The sequence below is a fragment of the Onychostoma macrolepis genome, chromosome 11, assembly GCF_012432095.1.
Source record: "Onychostoma macrolepis isolate SWU-2019 chromosome 11, ASM1243209v1, whole genome shotgun sequence".
NCBI lineage: Eukaryota > Metazoa > Chordata > Actinopteri > Cypriniformes > Cyprinidae > Onychostoma > Onychostoma macrolepis.
This window is the reverse complement of record NC_081165.1, coordinates 16,054,732-16,075,737: the sequence shown is the minus strand read 5'-3', so window position 1 is coordinate 16,075,737 and position 21,006 is coordinate 16,054,732. Positions and strand designations below refer to the sequence as shown.

The 21,006-nt window shown below is 37.4% G+C and overlaps 2 protein-coding genes across 8 annotated transcripts in view; one reads left to right on the top strand and one right to left on the bottom strand.

Annotated features, from left to right (window-relative positions):
* lactbl1b (lactamase, beta-like 1b) overlaps positions 1–1,051 on the bottom strand; it is an 89,345-nt gene extending 88,294 nt beyond the window's left edge. The window contains exon 1 of the mRNA XM_058791338.1: positions 896–1,051. The gene's annotated coding sequence lies outside the window, so the exon portion shown is untranslated. The remainder of the gene's footprint in view (positions 1–895) is intronic.
* Positions 1–21,006, top strand: part of ephb2b (eph receptor B2b) — a 150,726-nt gene that overhangs the window by 37,544 nt on the left and 92,176 nt on the right. The gene's annotated exons all lie outside the window — the stretch shown is intronic.

The window sequence follows — 21,006 nt, the reverse complement described above, 5'->3', positions numbered from 1 at the left end:
GCACTTTAGCTTTGAAAACTTAAACAGGTGCCTTTGGGGAAAAAAAAAAAAAAAAATTATTTCTAAAATATATTTCTGTCTAGCAATCGTTCTGCTATTTCTGACAAGACACAGAAGCTGCTAAGAGAAATGTTGACAAGACGCGGACAGGAGAAGACTAACGTGAAACGTGAAACATGAAACATTCGCTCTGGAAATCGCATTGTTAGGCAGGAAGGCCTTTTTGATGAGTCTTCTGTGATCTGTGTGCCTTTGGAGATTTTCATTGAAGTAAAGTTTGAGCTGCCAGAGAAAGTTCCAGTGGAAAGTTTCAGAGGCTGCCGTCTCAGTTAGGTTATGGTGAGGTTGCTGCCGGCCCTCCAGCTGAAAAGATACAGCCGTCACTACCTCTTAAACCTCCTACATTTTACTGTCTTATACTGTTTGCATTTACTCTCACAGATCTGAGAAATATTTTCACGCTCCAGCTTCCTCCTGTCTTCCATCTCACAGATTGTACCTGAAGTCTTTTCTAATCATGCCATTCTCTATTATTTCTTTTAAGACTTGCTTGTTTTTTTTATTAATATTTTAATTTTTCTTTTACTGTAGCTGTGGTTGGCACATCATGCGAAGCACGCACATCCAGAAACTGTAGTGCAGGTGTGTAACTAAAATGACAATAATAAAACAGAACAAATTCAGCACCCGAGGTTTGAGTTTGCCCTGCAACATGTAATTCCTCCTTCTCTATCACTAATAATAAGCCACAAATTTCCATGCCAAGCCATTTTTATTCCCTTTGCAAACTTGGAGCTGATTTAATAAACTGTGATAACTGTGCACTTTAATTTACAATCACACACAGGCATTCGAATTAAAGTAATAATTTACCCCAAAATGAAAATGTACTTACCCTCAGGCCATCCAAGATGTACGTAGATCATTTGGAGAAATTTAGCATTACATCACTTGCTCACCACTGGATCCTCTGCGTTGAATGGGTGCCGTCAGAATGAAAGTCCCAAAAGCTGATATAAACATTACAATAATCTACAAGTAATTCACATGACTCCAGTCCATCAGTTAACATCTTGTGAAGTGAAAGGCTGTGTGTTTGTAATAAACAAATCCATCTGATGTTTTTAACTTCAAACCGTTGCTAAAATACTAGCCCTCCATCCATAACATTGCTTCCTCCAGTAAAAAAAAAAAAATGGTCTTGTCTGATTCAGTAGAGCAATATGCACAGATCAAGCACAGTTTACAAGAAAAAACTATTCTAAACAAACATGTCAGTTGACTTTTATGTGAGAGGAAAATGGGATGGAGTTGCGGAAGCGTTATGGACTAATATTTTGGACTCAGTGGACTCACATTCAATGTAGATTATTCATTGGTGAGCAAGTGATGTAATGCTCAGTTTATTTATTTATTTATTTTATTTTTTTCTATTTTTGGATAAACTGTTCTGTTAAAGTAACTGAAATATGTATAGAAATGCATGTCTCTCTTTCCTCAGGAGATGCTCTGAGTGTAGCTTGTTTATATCTAATTAATATGTCATGCATAATTGCATTTATTTGTGTGACAGTTGATCTTCCAGCAAATTTCTGGGTTATGAGGTGTATTGCACAAGCTCTCCAGAAACATACATGGCTAAAGCATATGTGCATATTTTTGAAGAGCTTGTAATGCTCTTTATAAATAATTAAATGCACATTTTAGCATTCCTCAGTATAATCACGTGGAACAGGAACACCATGAAAAAAGTATCTCCTTTTAAATTACATTAACAGTATAAGAATGTTTTGGTGAAGCCATATTTGCAGCTCCTTCGCAGAACTGCAGTTAATTACTGCGCATTGGCCGATTTGTAAAAATGAGTCTGACAGTAACCTTGCTGCATTAATCACAGTAAATTACACAGAGGAAGGCACAGCACAGAGACTCAATTAACCTCTCAGCCTTCATCTCAATCCTGGGCTTGTCAGTGGTTATTCAGTGCAGACACCTTCTCTGGTCACTAGGGAGAAGGGCCCAGCACATGGTGTGATGGCAAATGCTTCATGAAACCAAACCAACCGTCCCTCTCACATGATCTGGACCTAACTAACCCCATGCTGATTTTCTAGTTCACTGGGCTTTTATGATGGGGCGTTACTTGATTGTCAAGAACCCAAAATGATGTAGTCAAGTTAATTTTTGAAGGAGGAAGACGTGCAAGAATGCAGATTTTCTGGTTGTTTGTGTGTCGGTTTGAAACTGAGATTTTTCTGATGTTTTTTTTTTGTATGCATCAGGGTCAAAATTTACACTAGAGTTTGTTCCACTGTATCATCATAACAAGAATGCAGTTTTTCCGTCTGAATGGTGACAGCGTCTAGCCACATATGTCATACAGGAGCCGTGGCTTGTTTCATCATATCCTTCATTTGTTTATTTGTTTTCATACGTGCACACATGTACAATATTAATCAACCAAGTAATAAACACAAGCCAAAGCCCTATTTGAACTGGACTAGTTTCCCTCCCAAGGAGGTCTGTATCAGACCTAGGATTATATTGACATTATTTATTAAAAATTATTATGACTTTTATAAATACTGTTTGTTGTATTGTTGTGCTTAAATTTGTAAGGTGTCCTTGAGTGTTTTTAAAGGCACCTATAAATAGAATTATTTATTTGTATATATTTTCTTTTTAAAGTGTCTCTCTTTGTTTAACTGCACATTTTAGAGTATTGTAATTAAAGTGCACCATCATAGTGGTCAAGACATGCACATGTGGTCTAAAACTTTATTGCTTGTTTTGGATTCTGCAGTTTTCTGCTTTTTTTCAATTGTTACTTATTTATTTAAGCAGTCAATCATTAGGTGCCGTTCAGCTGAGGTTGGAATGCGTGGCTTCTTCAGCGACCCCTGGAGAATCTCTTCCCTGTCAGTTTCCTTACTGTTCAGATTCTCAACTTGTTATCCTGTCTCTTTAAGTATCTCGTTCTGAAGTTGGCACCAAAATCCTCATCTTGTATTCCAGCCGTGTGCACCCTGTCACGAAAGGAATGTGAGGGACTGGGCGATGGACCAAGGATGCTTGTTATAGGGGATATCAAATTAGTGTGTCTAAGCCTGGAAGTCCCATTTCGAGTTTTATGTAGCAGTTTTGTATTGTTATTTTGGATTTACAGCATACTTTATGGACTGTGGTCTAGTTAGCAGCACAGTAGAGACTGTAAATCGTCAAGCGTTTGATTGTAAACGTAGTAAAACACCACGGAAGACCTTGATGAAGATTTTCTAAAATTGAATAAACATTTTCCCTTTTCATTGTGCCTTTAATGTGGACGTGAACCTCAGATGGCCACGTTTCCTCCTTGGCCGCACAAGGATGTTGTATAGTGCTTTATTATAGTCATTCTCTCGCTTTTTCACATTCACCCATAAGAAAAAGGCAAGTAAATAGCAGTGCTGTAAAAAAAGAGTTTCCTGTGTGTTAGCTTTCATCCCAAAGATGGTTGCACATTTCGTCTGTGAGAAAGAAATCACATGACCAGCTATATTACTGCTTTCTTTTCAAGCTACTAAACTGAAAAATAAAAACCAACCTGTAAATTAGCAAAAATATACACTACTTTTAAAAAGTTTGGGAAGAATTAAGAAGAATTTATTTTTGAATGCATTTAATATTTTTATTCAGCAAGGATGCATTAAATTGATAAAGTGATGGTAATGTTACAAAATATTTCAATTTCAAATAAATGCTGTTCTTTTGAACTTTGTTCATCAAAGAATCCTGAAGAAAATGTATCAAAAAATGTTTTCAACATCAGTAATATTAAGAAATGTTACTTGAACATCAAGTCAGTGAATTATAATGATTTTAGAGGGATCATGTGACAATGCAGACTGGAGTACTAGAATTTGCCTTCACAGGAATAAATTGCATTGTAAAATATATCAAGGCAAAATTGTTTTTAAAATAATTTTAAATAAATTTCTATTCTATTTTTACTGTATTCTTACCAAACAAATGCAGCATTGGTGAGCTTCAAAATGTAAAAAACGATCGAATCTTAACTTTTGAATGATAGTACTTGCAGTTTCATATGAATATTCACATCCACTCAAGCAGGATGCATTCAAACTTTAAACTTCCTGTGGGCCAGCCATATCCCCCCCCTTTGCATTCGCAGTCGCCCCCACCCCAGCAGTCCCAGCACACATAGGCATTCCTCTCGGATCACTGCTTTTGCCCTCTTTATTCCCATTCTGTAGCTGCTCCGACACCTGTTCCACCACTCTCCCCCAGCTCCTCATTAACAGCGTGTGATATTAATGGGAGGTGAACGCTGGTTCTTCTAAAAGTGCCGCTCAGCTCCGCGCGTCCACATGCAGGCCTGATTTGCATGCCAATCCACACATTTTTTTCCCCCATAGCTTTTCCCAGGCCACTGCCTAGCCATGCCAGTGAATTAAACCCTCTGTCCCTATCTCTCCCTGCTTTCTCTTTCTTTCCTTCTTTCTCTGTCTGGCCAGCTGACCGTGTGCACCTGGGCGTGATAAGTGTGCGCTGAATCGCTCAGTCATACTGGCCGCTTTCTGCTCTGCTTCTGTTTGCGTTTTTCTTTTTCCTCTTTTGAGCTTTATTGTAGTCAGTGGAGGGGCATAAATCACTCGTCAGCTTTGTTTAGAGTCATACACAGAGCTGGCATATTCTTTGCATGCACGCACGCACGCACGCACACGTTTAAATAGGCAAATAAAAACAGCCTCGTCTCTCTGTGTTTAAAAGTACCTGTTGATTGTAATATTACGTGGAGATGACTAGAAACTAAAGAGAAACACAAAAGATTGTAAATTTTAAATGAGTGATCTTTACACACTATCTCTCTCTCTCTCTTTCTCTCACACACACACACACACACACACACACACACACACACACACAAATTAAAGTTCTTTTTTTCTTACTTACTTCCTGTCTGTCTCTTTCAATGAATGTTGGCATTGAAGACTTTCTTAAGGAATGACTACATCTTTAAAAGGCTGCAGAGCCATACCCCTGTGTTCTTTAGAAACATAGAGAATGCTCCTCCACTTGTGTGGTATTGTCTGATGCTCTGTGGATATAGGAATGTGCCACAATATAGAACAATAGTCTTTACTACTAGATTTGCCTCTCAGGTGGAGCTTGACGCATCAAGTGTTGAAAAGCCAGAGGAAAAATTACTCTTTTTTTTTTTTCTGTTTGCCTAGCATGTACTTAATTTTTTTATTTTATTTTATTTTATTAGTTTAATATAAATATACATTAGCTGTATCAGCTTTAGAGTTCATTTGCAAAAACCAATGAATGCCACATAAAAAAAAAAAAAAAAGAACTGACTGCCTTACGTTATTCTCCACATATAGCACGTTCTGAACTATAAACACGTTTTGTCACAAAAGTTGGTATTTACCACTGTCAAGGCATCGCTAGTTCACTTTTTACAGCAAAAACCGACAAGTACACTTGTTGTTTTTGAACAGAACCCGATAAGTCCTTTTTTGCGGTGTATTCAGGTCAGCTGACAAGGCTGCTAGTCACTTTGAAAAGATGTGTTAGCTGAGAGGAGTTTCATCAAAGCTGACTAAAAATGATCAGGGATGGATAGTTTCTACGAACTTGATGAACCCGTGATATTATCTTCGAGGCTTAATAGAAAAACAAATGCGGAAACTTTTTCACGGAACCTTGCGAAAGCAGCACATAACAGTGTGGGAAAATCTCCCTGTATTGCGTGTAATCACAACAAAGTTTGTCAGGCGTCTACATTCGTCAGCTGAGGAGGTTAAAAAGATTAAACAAATGTTTTTATTTAACTCTGAAACATGAAATGTGGCGTTATCTGCTTATGCCAAAATGACTGTAGGAACTTTTAATATATATATAAAAAACATGCTCAATGAACTTTAATTTTGTATGTTGCCTGTATTTTTTGAGTTATTATTACTTAATCAAAATAACCCAACTGCAGTTTGATTGACATTACTTGGAGTGCACAAAAAAACAAAACAAAACATGATTTATGAAAAATAATAAAAAAAGAGTTATCTGTTATGTGTGTGTACAGGGCTCGACATTAAGCCTTGACATGTGAGGTGTCATCAGTCATTCACTTGTGACATCAGTCATTCACGTGTCAGAATAAAAAAGTTACTTGTCAGGGGCAAAAAAAAGTAACTTTTTTGGCACAAATGTGATCCATTCTGAAGCAATAGTCTCATCACTGCTCTATGCGGTTTTACTTTAATCAGCATAGTTGTGATATTTGCCTTAAATTAATTTCTAGGACACTTTTTAACTTTATGAAGGGCAATATTTTTCTAACCTTACTAAATGTACATGTCATCACTGACGTCAAATTCCAAAATTTTATCCATACATTCAGTTAGATTAGAATAATTAGGCTCTGTATGGTTGTTACCATTCAAATGAAATCAGTATAAAAAAAACTGCATCTTTCCACTGCAGAGGAAACACTGAAGCTGCATCGAAAGTGCCATTTAGATGTATTTACTCAAACTGTTTAATGAAGAGGTTCCATAAATGAATTTACACAGTAAAATTGCAAATGCATAGTAATGTTATAAGATTCTACACACACTAGATTAACTATGACAGAGGAGCCAAACAGCGCGTCATTTAAATAGTGCCGTAAAAATTGCTGTTAAAGAGTATACATAAGGGATAATGCACGGCTAGCCAATCTGTTCTCGCTGTGCAATAAAGGATTTTAATGCACGACGTGAAGGCAAGGTCCACCTGACGCGAAGTTCGTTAGCTCTAACATTCTGCCTGCTTCAGACAGAGATGAAATAATGTGTTGAGAGAGAGAGAGAGAGAGGTGACAGTTTGTGAATTGTGTGTGAATTAGCCTACCTGCATCTGCGCATCACTACAAACAATGAAGATTTGAGTTTAGTTATTTAAACAGTCATTTTACCCCCTCTTTGCTGATTAATATAATGTAGCGATCCATTATCTAAGCTATATTATTAATGAAAGTCGCTGGCCAGCGTTTTTTTTCTTTTGTATTATTGGTTACTGTGTTATTTCTGTTTCAAAAGGCAACAATAAATGACACTTTTTTCTTTTGCCATTTTTTTGGGGGTTTCTAGCTTTTAGACTAGTCGGATACAAAACTTCAGTTTAAACGACAGTCAAATTAGTAGTAGCGAACATCCCTAATATACATATAATTTAATTTGAATTAAATTGAAATGCACCGTACTCTATTCATATGTTGGCAGAAATAGCCAATTGTCATAAACAATAACTGTAAATCAGTTTTGGCAGTGACGCGGTTACCTATAAATCTACGATACGATCACCTTGGTTTTAAAGCTGCACTTTATTCAGTATATGCCAACTGCAGCGCATTTGATTGTGACTGTGATAAGTGCTTTTTAATTTCAAACAGTACAAAAAAAAATCTACCTTAGAGGAGGAAATCATAAAGCTGTCATTGTTAGATTTGTTTTGAATATACAAATATATATATATATATATATATATATATATATATATATATATTTTTTTTTTTAATTTGTTTTCCCTTAATGGCTGTATCGTTTTGTGGAATGTAGTTAAACAGGTTTGAAAACGGTATCTCTTTCTTCAACTTGGCAACTGTAGCAGACTGTGTACCCAGATAGCCTCTGCTTTGTCTCTGATAAAGCACCTTATTTGATGGTGCTGCTTAGCTTTGCCAAAACAATGCTGGATGACTCTGCTAGCCATTTTTTATTGCCAGACTTTACTGACGCTTTTATTATAGCCCATCTTTCATTAGCAGAAGAGGGTCTAAAAAGAAATACACTGCCCAATAAATATGCACACTGTTCCATTGCTTAATCAATGTTTTCTGGCACGTTTTTATCATTTCCATGATAGTCTTTAAAGCAGTGTTAATTTTGACAGCAAATTTTGATTTAGTTTTAGTCATAGTCTTTCGACTAAAATGCCATTTAGTTTTAGTCATATTTTAGTCATCTGAATTGTTTTTAGTTTTAGTCTAGTTTTAGTCAACAAAATATCATAAGATTTTAGTCCACTAAATCTACAGTCAATTTAATCGGCTAAAATCGAATGGGTTTAGTTACAGTGCATTTATTAAGCATTTCTCTAAAATTTCCAAACTCATTATATAGGTTTGATATTAAGGTTTTATCATAATAGACTGCGATTTAACTGCGGTGAAACACAACATGCCTTTGTTAAAATTAAATAAAACCACTTCTCATAAAGAACAAGAATATGGTCTTCTATTTAATGAAATACCAATGGTTATATAGGCTAATTATGCATTCTTTATAACAACTTGTTTACCATATTCTTCATTCTTTCAAGCAGACATATTTATTTCCATAAATAAATGACTAAATTAGGCTGCTGTCCCTTTAAAACCAAATGCATAGATGCAATGTACTGATACACGTTCTCCCTACTGTTTACGTTCACTTAAGACGTAATCAACTGTGTTTACGTGAATACTCGTCAAAACGGACATTTCGACAACATTTTGTGTGCATTTCTCCGTTGATGCGACGTGAAAGAGTACTCACGCGCTGTGAGATGTTCTTTCTGTGTGTGTATGCTTCAGTGCCTGCGCTCAGAAAACCGGACCAAATTGAGTTCTCTCTTGCGTCGTCAGATTTATCCATATGCCTGCTCTTCTCTTACTCCCACATATTGACATTTTTGAACATTTTATGCGCCGTGCAGCAAGTGTATTTTAGCTTATGTCCCACCTGTTCATATGTTCGCATCTAACCTCCTATGCAGCAGATTCGTTCTGAATGAATCTCTTCCCAAATCGTCCCTCCCTAACATTTTCGTCTCGTTTTTATTCGTTGACATAAATGTCAATAGATTTATGTCTTAATTTTTGTCATTCAAAAATAGTTTTCGTTCGTTATCGTCTCGTTGTCGTCAGTGAAAAAAATTTGACGAAATTGACGAAAATTATTCATCAACGAAATTAAAGTTAGCACACGATTTAATAGTTAGACATTAGACTACTTGTTGGTTTAAGCGCTTAATGTTAACTGTTGAAATGATGCACCTTAAGGTCTATTTACCGGTCAAAACTGAAATCTCTTTATGCTTTTTGCTAGATAAGCAAACCAAACCTCTAAATCACCTTAAGTGACTGTAATCGACCGAGAGCAAACATTGAGGAATGTGAACGAGGGGCCATTGGACATGCAAGCGTCAGAACAAAAAGAACATAGACTCCAGACATTAAACAAGCCATCTGTCTGCGCATTACACAGGTCTTAAGCAAACATTTATGTGTGTTTTAAAGTTGAAGACTAAGTCTGTCCTGTACTAACTCTTTTATTGGATAATTTCAGGTGACAGAGTGGCTTGACGGACAGGCTTGTGCCTGTTTCTGCTCAGGGGAAATTTCTTACCCTTGCCATTCATGGCGATCAATTACCCCAGTATTTTGAGCCCCTGTTTTGTTTGCATGGCTCTCTGTCAGCTTGCAATATTATACCACTTTCAAGGTTGCCTAGGCTCACGTCTGCCCTCTGAATGAGCTGTTGAGCCATACTCCTCCAGGAGTAGAGGGAGTGAGCTCCGTCCTGAAAGCCTCTGTCAACTCGTTTGCTTAGAAGCACTGAAATCCAAGTGCACTTGACTGACCCCTTCATCACAGGAGCTCCAGCCCACACGGATCCTGAATTATGGAGGTGTCTCTGTGCAAGATATGTTTGAGGGCTTAACTCTTGATTCATACCATTAGATAAGAAATGAGGCCCTTCAGTTGTACGACTGATTAGATTCACCGATGTCTGATGGTCTTTTAACTGTCTGGGATTTGAAGATCAAGCGGCGTTCTCTTCATCTGGAAGATTTTTTCTTCATTCCCAATTCATTACCTTGCGAGTCCAAAGTAATTAAAGAAATACAAGCGTGCTTTGTGTTGGATGACGCTTCAGTGATATTGCAACATTTTTGTGAAGTTCAAATTTCACATGGTTGTCGTGCACCTCAGCTGTTAGTAATTCCGTCTGAGGGAGTTTACAGACCGAGACTCATCAGTTAAGGGCTTGCAAGCAAAGTTCCTGATAAATTTGCTGCCCTGTATTGTGCTTCTCTCTCCGCAGCTGCACTGAGATTCATCCCAGAAATCTTGAAGACTCGTGGGCCTCTTTCCTCACTTCTGTTCCGCAAGCATTGAATTAGGGCTAGACGTCCTCAACGGGTTTAAACTCTCTGTTATTTGGTAAAACTAAAGCTAGTTTCCATCCAGAGTGGCGTAACAGGTTAATCTAATGACCTGAAGCACTTTTTTTCTGTCAATTTCCAGAATTGGGTTTGGGTTTGGCTTCTGATATCTGGGTGGTGCAACGGGTTAGCAGACGCATAATAGTCCAGTGCATGTGGCCTGCAGTAGAGGCCGCCCCAGAGGTTCTTGTTTATAGTTCCCAGAGGACCACAGGGAGCCATAACTCATCCTGGGATGACGAGCAAACTCATGGGCCTGGAATCTGCAGCGAGACTGCACTTTTTCTTTCCATTCGTTTTCCTTTTTCCTCTTTAACATGCAACCCGTTGGTGGGGGGATCCTGGTTAAGTGGTCACGGGTGTGAAGAGTAACGCTGCTTTTCTCCTCGGGTCAGGAAACATGATGGAGCAGCAACTGATATGGTCCACCCATAAAATATCCCGAAAAGATAAAAACATCAGTCTGTGGTCTGGATAACAGCTTAAAGGCACTGCTTCTGTCAACTCTCAAGAATAATCGTTCCAGGCTATTGTTCTTATCTGTAACACCGTTTCTGTTTTCTTACAGCCCCTTTACCATTTTTATGCCACCTCATCACGCTTGTAATGCCCATATTTTCTTTATTAATGACCATTTATGGTTTAACAGAGACTACTACGGATAGTAAGGAAAAGCTTTGTATTGATTATACATTGAAACTCTGGCCTACATGCTGACAAATATCAATGAAGTGTGTTTTTGGCAGACAGCTCTCCATCGACTGGCAGGAGATCATCTCATCACGTCAGACCCCTTAAAACCCGCTTTCAATGCCACTGTGTGTGTCCCTTCTCAAAGTATCGACAAGAAAATCTACCCTTGTGTCTTTCATGGGTCTCACTCTAGGTCGAAAGAAACCATTACCTATTATCAAGCCCGAGAATCGACATTAATGAGGAAAAGTTCATAATCGCAGCTGCAGGTATTAAAGAGAGGCTTTCATAATGAGGCCATGGCGCTATGAACATATTGGGTGTCAGCAGCACACTCTGTACTGTAGCAGATTGAATAATTTGCACTCAGGAGATGGTTATGGATTACTCAGGGGGGGTAATTTGAGGGTGTGATCCAGCCCAGCAGGTCACTACTTTTAATTTTTCTTTATCGGGTGTAAAAGCTGTTGCTCTAAATGGCTTCTCATCACGCCTTCGCTGAATCGCAATGCTGATTAGCATGCGGTAATTATGCTAGGTGTTAATGTTAACTGTGGTGTCTCTGTAAACTGAACACATGTTCACAGGATGTTTTTCTTGATTCATATTTTTAGACTCAAGCCTTATTGTTTGTTTGATATTTGGCTTTAGTTCTTTTTACTCCAAGGTTAGTGATGATGACCCTTTTTAAATGAAAACAGACTCCACTGAATCCATCCAAGCATGCACTGGATGTTCAAAATAATCAGTGCATGACTTCTTAATCAGCTCTACTTTGTAGTACATTGTGCTATTTTATTTATTTTTTTGCCATGCCAAGTCATTGGACTTGGTTAAACTTAATTCATATTTTAGGTTGCTTTCTATATTCTGGTTGATAGTGTAGTTTGTGGCCTTGAAAAGTTTGGTAGTATTTTGCATCCTTAATTAACAGTGTGATTTTGGATTTTTTCAGTCAAAGGTCCTTTCAGTCAATCATCAGTGATTTTCTGTGTTTAATGCAAAACATAAGTGTATTCCATAAGTAAGTAATGCAAAATAAAATCTGACTCACATTAGTTCCATTTTGTGTGTTCTTTTGGAACTATTATATTTCAAAACTCTTTGGAGCGTAATGCGTTCATGTTGAAAAACATTGTGTTCAATTCGCTGGTTTTAATGTGAACAAGAGAGAAAGGTAATGAAGGGTACCTTCCACACACAGTTTCTCACGCACATGGCCGTTAAAAAGAAAGCCCGCAAGATATTGACTTATCTCCGAAATCGAGTAAGCTAAGTATTTCGTATTAGGTCCAATAACATGCGATATAGAGTGGTCAAGCATGCTCAGTGTACAACCAAGCTGATTACATCATTTAACTGTCACTGAAGGCACTCAGGTATGTCAGACTACTGCATATGAATAAATTAGTTATTTATTTGGCATTCATAAAACATTTACCGCTCAATATTTCTCATCTCATCAGAACAGAGCTGAGACCATGTTCTTACATCCTTTAAAATGAGTACTAATTGCCCTAAAATTTATATCCTGTTTCAAATTTCCATCTGTTCAGGATTTTTGGTGGATTTAGAATCAGAGTGTTAATTATTATTTTCATTAAGAGATTAAATGTCTATTTCATATATTTTTAACTAAAAATGCAAAATTTATTTTCTTTTTTTTTTTTTTTTTGGTATAGAAATCATGTTTTAATGTGAAAGGTCATTGCATATTTAACAGTTTTTATTTATGAAGTGCTAGTTAGCATGCATTAGATTGTCTGTGTGTCCACCATCTGTATCCAGCCTCAGGGTGCTGTGACATCATGACCACTCAAACAGCAAACCTCCAGTTTTGAATGGTGCTGTTTCTCCTCTGTCAGTGTTCACTCTTAGTGTTTAATGATACAGCTAAAATGCAGTGCAGGTAAGAGCAGCATTAATGTTTGACCTTTACCCTCTTTATTTTAATACAAGCTTGCCTCTGTCTGCCTTTTTTGTTATTATAGATCCCAGACTAATCATTTTAGATTTTTATAGTATGTTTACTATGCTATCTAAGTAATTGAAAATCCCAGTGTTATATAGCAATAATTGAGCAATTATGAGTTCTAATATGCCATTGCAGCCTCAATGATGGTTAATCTGGTAAAGAATGGTGCTAGCAGATCAGGCATTCTGTTTGCTGGTAGTGAATGTGCTGAGAGTCACTGTGGATAAAAGCATCTGCCAAATGCATTAATGTAAATGCGTAGCAGTGTAACTCTTGTCCAGAGCTAGCAGAAGGAGATCAAACCTGTTTGAGGTTATCCCTGCGAGTCTAGGAAAGCCTAGGGTCCCTTATGGCCAGATTTAAATATTCACAAGGATATCTGAGAGAGGAAACCTGTAGCCACACGTCTGTTTCACTCTTATGAATATTTATCCGTTTGCAGTTGGTTCTAGAACATAACAGGGTGTTATAGAGCAGTGTCTGTTTCTGACAGTTCGTGAGTGGCCCATCTGTGGCTTCTACCTCCAAGAAAGCTTTTTTGGCTTGCATGGAGGACTCACAGAGGTTTCTGGGTATCCCACACCAATGAGAAGATCCCAGCACAGAATTACGCTGACTGTTAGCAAATTTTACTGATTGTTTTAAAGGCTCTTAAAGCTCATAAAATGGGTAGTAAACCATTGTTTTGGCAGGTTAATGACCAAGCAGAATTGACTGGTCAATATAATCACACGGACAAAGAGAGGGTTTATTTTGGGATTGTCATTTGGACAACAATAAATGGGGTCATGGTTTGTTTTCATTGCAGGACACTCTGAGGAAAGAAGCTCTTGGATGCATTATCTTTATGCGCTCCATGTTGGGGTTATTCAAAGTGCATGCAACTCGCAACAAAAGATAAAACTGAAGCGGTAGAGATCCTACTGGAATACATTACTTTGCTCATAGGTCAACCTGAAGAAAGGTCCCCATGTGTAACTCTTTCTCCGAATGCATACAGTAGTACAATATCTCTATTCTGCTGTCATAATGTAGATTAAGTCAGAAAACAATGCATCTCTGGTCATTAGTCACTGAGACAAGAGCATACATCCCTTTTTCAGAGTGCCTACGCTGTATAAGCAGCCCAGGAGAGGCATATCCCTACCATGCTCAGCCAGAAGAAAGGCATCAGCAAAACCTCCAAACCACACAGCCGTGACAAATTGGATTCCTCTGTGTTCATGCATGCACAATGTACACATTTTTAATCGTCATTGCTTTGGTCTATGGCCTGTGGGCAAGGAGTAGGGTGCATGCAATTATCGGTTTCATCAACTCGATGTGTGATGATGTTTCTAAACCTGTCAGTTTGATGCAGATATTTTTTATGATTCTTTACCATGTTATTTCCCTCACAGGTGTTTTTGCTTTGATGCAACACCGTCAGAAGGTATTGATCTTGCAAATGAGGATGCTGTCTATTACTGGAAATTTCAGTGCTCTGTTAGAAACAGGGCTGCAAGAGTGATTATGATTTGAATTGTGATAAGATAAACGTTTAACAACTCATATTGCTGCTGATTAGATATCAAGGCAACTTCTGCCAGTTGAAAAAGATACTCTTTGAAGGTTTTGTATAAGAATCAAGTCGTGCCTTTCTAATTGGACTCTCATTGGACTCTTCATTGGAATGAGTAATTATTTATTTGCTTATTTATTAATTTTAATTAATTAATTAATTTCTGGTAGAAAACTGATATTGTTACTGTTTGTATCATTTATTTAAAAAATAATTAAATAGTAATTACAAATGTAATACATTTGTTATATTCTGTCGTGCTTTCAAGTGGCATTGCTTAATGTTAAATCATCCAACTTTTATTTTTGTAGAAGTTCTTGTGTGTAGGTGGAAAAAAGGTTTAATACACTTATCTGCCCTCAAAAATGCTAAAAATGATGCAACTGTGGCACATTCAGATTTTTTTCACTCTTAATGTAAAAATCATAATATAATATGTATAATAATCGCAATAATGTATAATAATCCCAATTTCAATTTTATTTCGATTCCTTTTGCAGACCTTTTAAATCAAAATCTTCCTGCTCACATTAGTATAATTATGTAACCAAACTGTAGAATGATTCATTTATGACACTTGATTTACATTGCAGCAGCTGTAATGGTTTTTAAATACGGTGTTCTTTGAAAACCAAAACACATTAGCCCTTAGCATCTCACAAGTTGGCGGTACACCATCTAGCCTCCTTAACGGCAAAAACATATTTCGATACATGGAAAGACCACAGCACTTAAACGGTTGGCAGGAAGAATAGGATTTTGTAATCCAACATGATGTAAGGTCCAGCATTTGTGCTTTGGAATAGCGATCGGTTGGATAGGCAGTTTGTCTGTCACCTCTCTCCATCGTGTTGTCAGACACAGCCAATCATCTGAAGCCGGATCCTAACACAGGCAAAAAGGGCTTGAAGAAGGGAAAGAGCGAGTGTGAGTGCAGCTTGCAATTACCATTTCGTGGTCCCCTTGTGAGGCACATTCAAAGTAAATAATTAAGCTTTTCACCGAAGAAACATCAACCCATTTAAACAAGCTGCTAAAGAGGCTCTGGGATTGATTTGAGGGACTGGCCTTGAGACAAACACAAATTAGAGAGTAGCCAAGGACATCTCACTTGTTTAGAGAGAGAGTGTGTGTGTGTGTGTGTGTGTGTCTGGAGCTGTCTGTCAATGTGTGTGAGTGGGAGATAAAAAGTGTGCAGTGTTTTCCCCACTTTATATATTGCTATAACTCTTTTTCAACCCTTAGCGTCTTGAATGATGTGCTAGTCGGCTATGTAAGGACGGAGAATTACTGTAGCCCGTCCTGTATTGAACCCAGGGAATTCAGAGCTACATCATTGTGTCAAGCAGTCAGGAACGCTCCGCCGACTGTGTGGTAGCATATTTCACAAGGAACCGCGTGCTGCCAAAATCAGCCGCCCGCTTCCTCTTCCTCTGAAACACACACTGATACTCTCTGTTGGCTGAGTCCACTTTTTATTTCTGCCTGCCCTGCCACATCACTCCGCACTTCCCTACATCATCTTGATCATCATCATCTAACCCCTAAATTCAGCATTTAGTAGCCCAACGGTAATCCCAGAGCATTCATAAATCTTCTCGAGAGAGCAAGACCTCTCGGTGGATCTATCAAAAGTGCAGCAGATTCTGGTTTCTTCTTCTCAATCAAACGCTGGTGGGGTTTGGGTATCTGCCACCTTCCTGGATTAAAGCCTTGCTCTCATTCACGTTATGGGTGCCGTATGCTCTGGCATACGGACTCAATTACCATACAAAGCCATTCTGTAATACGGCAGTTATGTGCGCTCCACCTAATTGACCCTTGTTGTGCTGAAAGATTTCTGGACGGCTAGGAGCACCTCAGAGCTGCGGAGCGAAGCTCACTCATCATTCCAACCGCACGGGCCTCTGCCCTGGAACGTGACATATGAACGTCATTATCACGTACACATGCCACTCGGATAAGATGGTTTCTCCGGGCCTCTTCGTTAGCTCGCCTAGCGTTACATCGATTCTGCTTTAATTACCTCTTCTGTGGTTTCTGGTCGTATACGTAAAAGTATTTGCTTGGGCTGAATAGCGGCAACAGAAACGGTTATCGGTCACATGCCCTAACAACTCGTTTCAAATCTAATGTGTTCCTGAGCCAGCTAGCTTTCATTTTTCAGGTGTGTCTTGGTGAGAACAGCGTGAAGTTACATGCCCATGAGGAACAAATGGTTGCGTAGTAGAGATGACTTCTCTAATCTGTGCTGGAGCATGTGCCTGGAGTTACAGGCCTGTTTCTGTGCCAGTACTGCTGCTGCTAATGATACATTTTGATATCAAATGATGTGCAAATCTTACACCGTATTTCTCTTTATCAAGACAAACTGGTGAATAGAGCAGTTACTCTTAATTTTCTTAATTTTAATGGTGCAGTGGGAAAATCTTCATCATTAGCCAATATTTTGTCAAAATAATGAGGCACATTGGGAATCAGTATGGTATTAGTTTCCAAAGTGTTTTGTAACACTTTACAAAAGAGTTTATTAGTTAATACTATGTAAATACGCTAATATAAACGTACAGTAAGTATACTTTCACAGCATTATACTTTCAAAAGTATACCTTCGTCCTGATGCACACACACTCAAGTGAGCACACTCCCACTCCCACTCATATTTGTAAATATTAAGCCGCAAAAAGACTATTTAAATATGAATTCTGCGTGTCTCTGTGTTAATGAATGGCACAGACGCGCGGTTTTGTTTACTGCTCATACTGAAGTGCGTGATGCTTTCGGTGATATTAATGTTTCACTAATGAGGACATAAATACAAAAACAACATCTCCAGAACTGCTCTGAGGCTGCATTTACACTGCAGGTCTTGATGACCAATTCCGATTTTGTGACTATATCCGATTTTTTGGACAACGTGCTTACATTTCTTTTAAAAGTGACCCGTATCCGATGTGTGCCTTTTACACTGCACTTGGTGAAACAAGCCAGAAATAGCATATGACATCACAAATCAATTTGAATAGTACATTAAGTTTAATTTATTGACATGTAATTCATATAGAAACGTTTTTAATGCAATAGTTACATCTATACATCAAAATAATTATATATCCTAGTACAAATTCTTCAGGACAGTGATACGCAGCTCCGCTGAAAGCTTGCGAGTGGAATAATACTCAGGTGGTAGATATTAAGCTGTGTTATTTTAGTAATTAAAACTAAATGCGTTCATCAGTGATTGTATATCAAAGGCAGGGACATGTTTGTGTGCATTTTATTTTGTGGTTTCAATGGAACGAACTGGACTGAAGCGCTCGTCTGAGCACGAGCCGCCGTCACTGACAACAGCACTCGGCGTGATTTCAAAAGCAACACATTTCAGCGTCAGACCGCCTTTTATTTAACACAAACGAACGAAATTAATACTCTGCTACTCAACTAGAGATGTTTAATTTTTTACAGGTTTGTCTGTACCATTTGTCTGTAAATGTTTCAAAAACCTCACTTTTCAATGACGTAGGAGGTATATTATAATATAAATAGCCTACATTACTATTGTTCAGTAGAATGTGTGTAATAGGCTACTACTAAAATTATTAAAACCTTATTTTTAAGAAATAATCATACAATATTTCTTCAATGTTTTAATTGCAATATTAAATCCCCTTTATTTAAAAAAAAATACATTTGTTTAATTTTAATTAATTAAAAGATAAATTAAATGAATGTTTTATACCTTAAAAATGGTAAATACACAACACAGAATTTCTGAGGAAAAAATCATAGGGCTATTGTAAGAATAAATGAAACTTGTTTTTATCCTTTCAAATAATTATACATGCAAAACACAGAATTTTGTAACAATAAAACATAAGGTTGGAAAAAATAAAACATTTCACAGGGCCCTAAACACGTAATTTTTGTTAAACTTTTAATAAATTGATGTTAAATTGTTAAAAGTTTCATGATTTTAATTAGTGTCACATGCTCCTTCAGAAATCATTCTAATGATTTGCAGCTTAAGAAACATGTTGAAAACAGTTTTGCTGCATAATATATATATATATATATATATATTTTTTTTTTTTGTGTGTGTGGAAACTGTGATACATTTCTTTTAGTATTCTTTTAGGGATGTAACGGTGTGAAAATTTCTTATCACGATTATCACGGTATTGTTAAAATGTGCTGGAGATGTTCAAAAAGTATCGACACATAAATCACTTCATCAAGTTTTATATTTAAAAATCAACAAACAACAAATAAAATGACTTTTTGTTTGCATAATCACCAAAACAATAACATTACCAATGATGTTCGGATTTTAAATGACAACTTGACTGACAACAGTTTAATAGCATGTTCAAATATCTAATGTAAATGTTCAAATAAAGCTTTGAAAAAGTTTCATAAAAAGGTAAACCTCACATTTCAGTCTTTAAATAAAGAAAAGTCAAAATGATAATTGATTAATAAATGATTATATGTATTTTATCTGCTCCATAAATAATTCTAGATAATTTATCTGAATTGTTTAAATGTGTAGAATCCACATAAACTTGTTTTTCATCAACCGGTCAAAATTTAAATCAGGGCATGCAAATTCGGTCCGTTTTTGGCCAGACAGAAACTGCACACAGGCTGAATGTAAATATAAGTCTCTGTAAATCCACTCACTGACACTAGGTGGCGCTGATGGAAAAGATGAATTATAGCTGTTTCCCGTAACCTCCGTGGACAAAGCAGCATTGCGATTAAGAACACTTCTTTTAGGTATTACATGGAGAAAAGATGAAAACAAAATCCCATCGAATCGTTTCTGAAGACGGCCAGAACCTTCAGAGGTACATTCATATAATTCATTCATTCATATATTCATGTGTATAATTCCCTTAGCACTCTTTTAAAACCTCCCAGCTTTTCTGCCCTATTTTCACTCAAAACTAAACTACTTACTTAAAACTGTGCTTTATGCTGGACAGTATATTTATTTATTGTGAGTTGTTCAAATCGGTAACTAACCGTCGGGAATTTTATCATGATTTATCATCAAACCAGTAATCGTTACATCCCTGGATTCTTTGATGAATAGAAAGTTCAAACAACAGCATTTATTTCAAATAGAAATGTCTTAGAAATGACTTTGATCATCATTGCTGAATAAAAGTATTAATTTCTTTAAAAACAAAAACAAAAAACAAATTGATTCTTTTGAACGGTGGTATGTATAATATAATTTAACGGCAACCAAGGTTTATAAATGCTGAAAAACCATAATTTTTGTTTTATTATTTATTTTATTTTATTTGCTAAAATGAACACATTGAGCCTTATTGTAAAGTGCTACCAGTGCTTCTAGGTGCTGGTTGTGAGTCACTGATGTGAATTTTGGCCTATTTGGAAGCCATTGCTTGTTTGAAGCACTGCCATTTGTTATCCAAGGGCGAGGGGAGGTTTGTTAGGCATTCACTGCCAAAACATTTCAGTCAGTCTCTGCATATCCACCTCTGCAAGTTTTAGAATAACGATACCTTAGTCTTCTGTCATAACTAGCCCACCCACCACCCACGTAATTGAGTTAGAGTCTGCCTAGCCAGTTTCTCCGGAAGCATTCTCCGGAGAGTATATAAAATCAGCCGCAGACATACACAGGTATTAGAGATATTAGAGATTTTTAGGAAAGGCTTGCTATGTTTCATTCCAAGTAGACATTTCTTGATGCAAATTTGGAAACAGGCCCAGATTCAAGGTCACTGAATGTATATCTATGACTGTGTAAAATGGGTACAGAGTCAGTGCCTGTGCAACAACAGAGTGTGTGTGTGTGTGTGTGTGGCATTCTGCGGTCTACAGCTCAAACCCTAATCACCTCCCCAAATAAACAGACCCTCCTGTTAATGATCCATGCAGCCATTTTACACGGCAGCGTTCCCCAAATAACTTTCTGTGACCTTTTTAAAAGTAGCGATTTTAACAGGTGCCACTTTTTCTGGCTCAGGAGCATAGCTGCTGACCAATCAATTTCCCGATGGTAATCCCTGGTCTGAAAGGATCCTGTTTCCTATCAATTAACGTAGACTGGTGTTCAGAGACTGCTTTTGTTTAAAGCCTTGCGGTGAACAACTGGCCTATCTAACCTTCAAATGAAATGTCATGGTGCCCTAAAACCCTGGGGAAACAAAGGCTTGGGTTATCAATACATAATGCCTGATTTGAATTTGATTGGATTCTGATTCAGAAACTCTTGGTTTGATTTAGGGTTGGATATCGAAAACCGGTTCCATTTTAGATCCGGTTCCAAATTTCCAAAAACTGGGTATTCAGGTGGATGCTGCACACTGGTGGTGGTTGAGGAGATTCCCCCCTTCTATATTAAGCGCATGCATTTCGATTCTGCTTACCGATTGCTGTGTTACCGATTTAAAGTGATTTAAGTGCAGGAACAGAAAGAACTTGTACCCTGTTTGCATGCAGTGCACACATCTGAAGCGCGAACACATTTTTGTCGTAAGTGAAT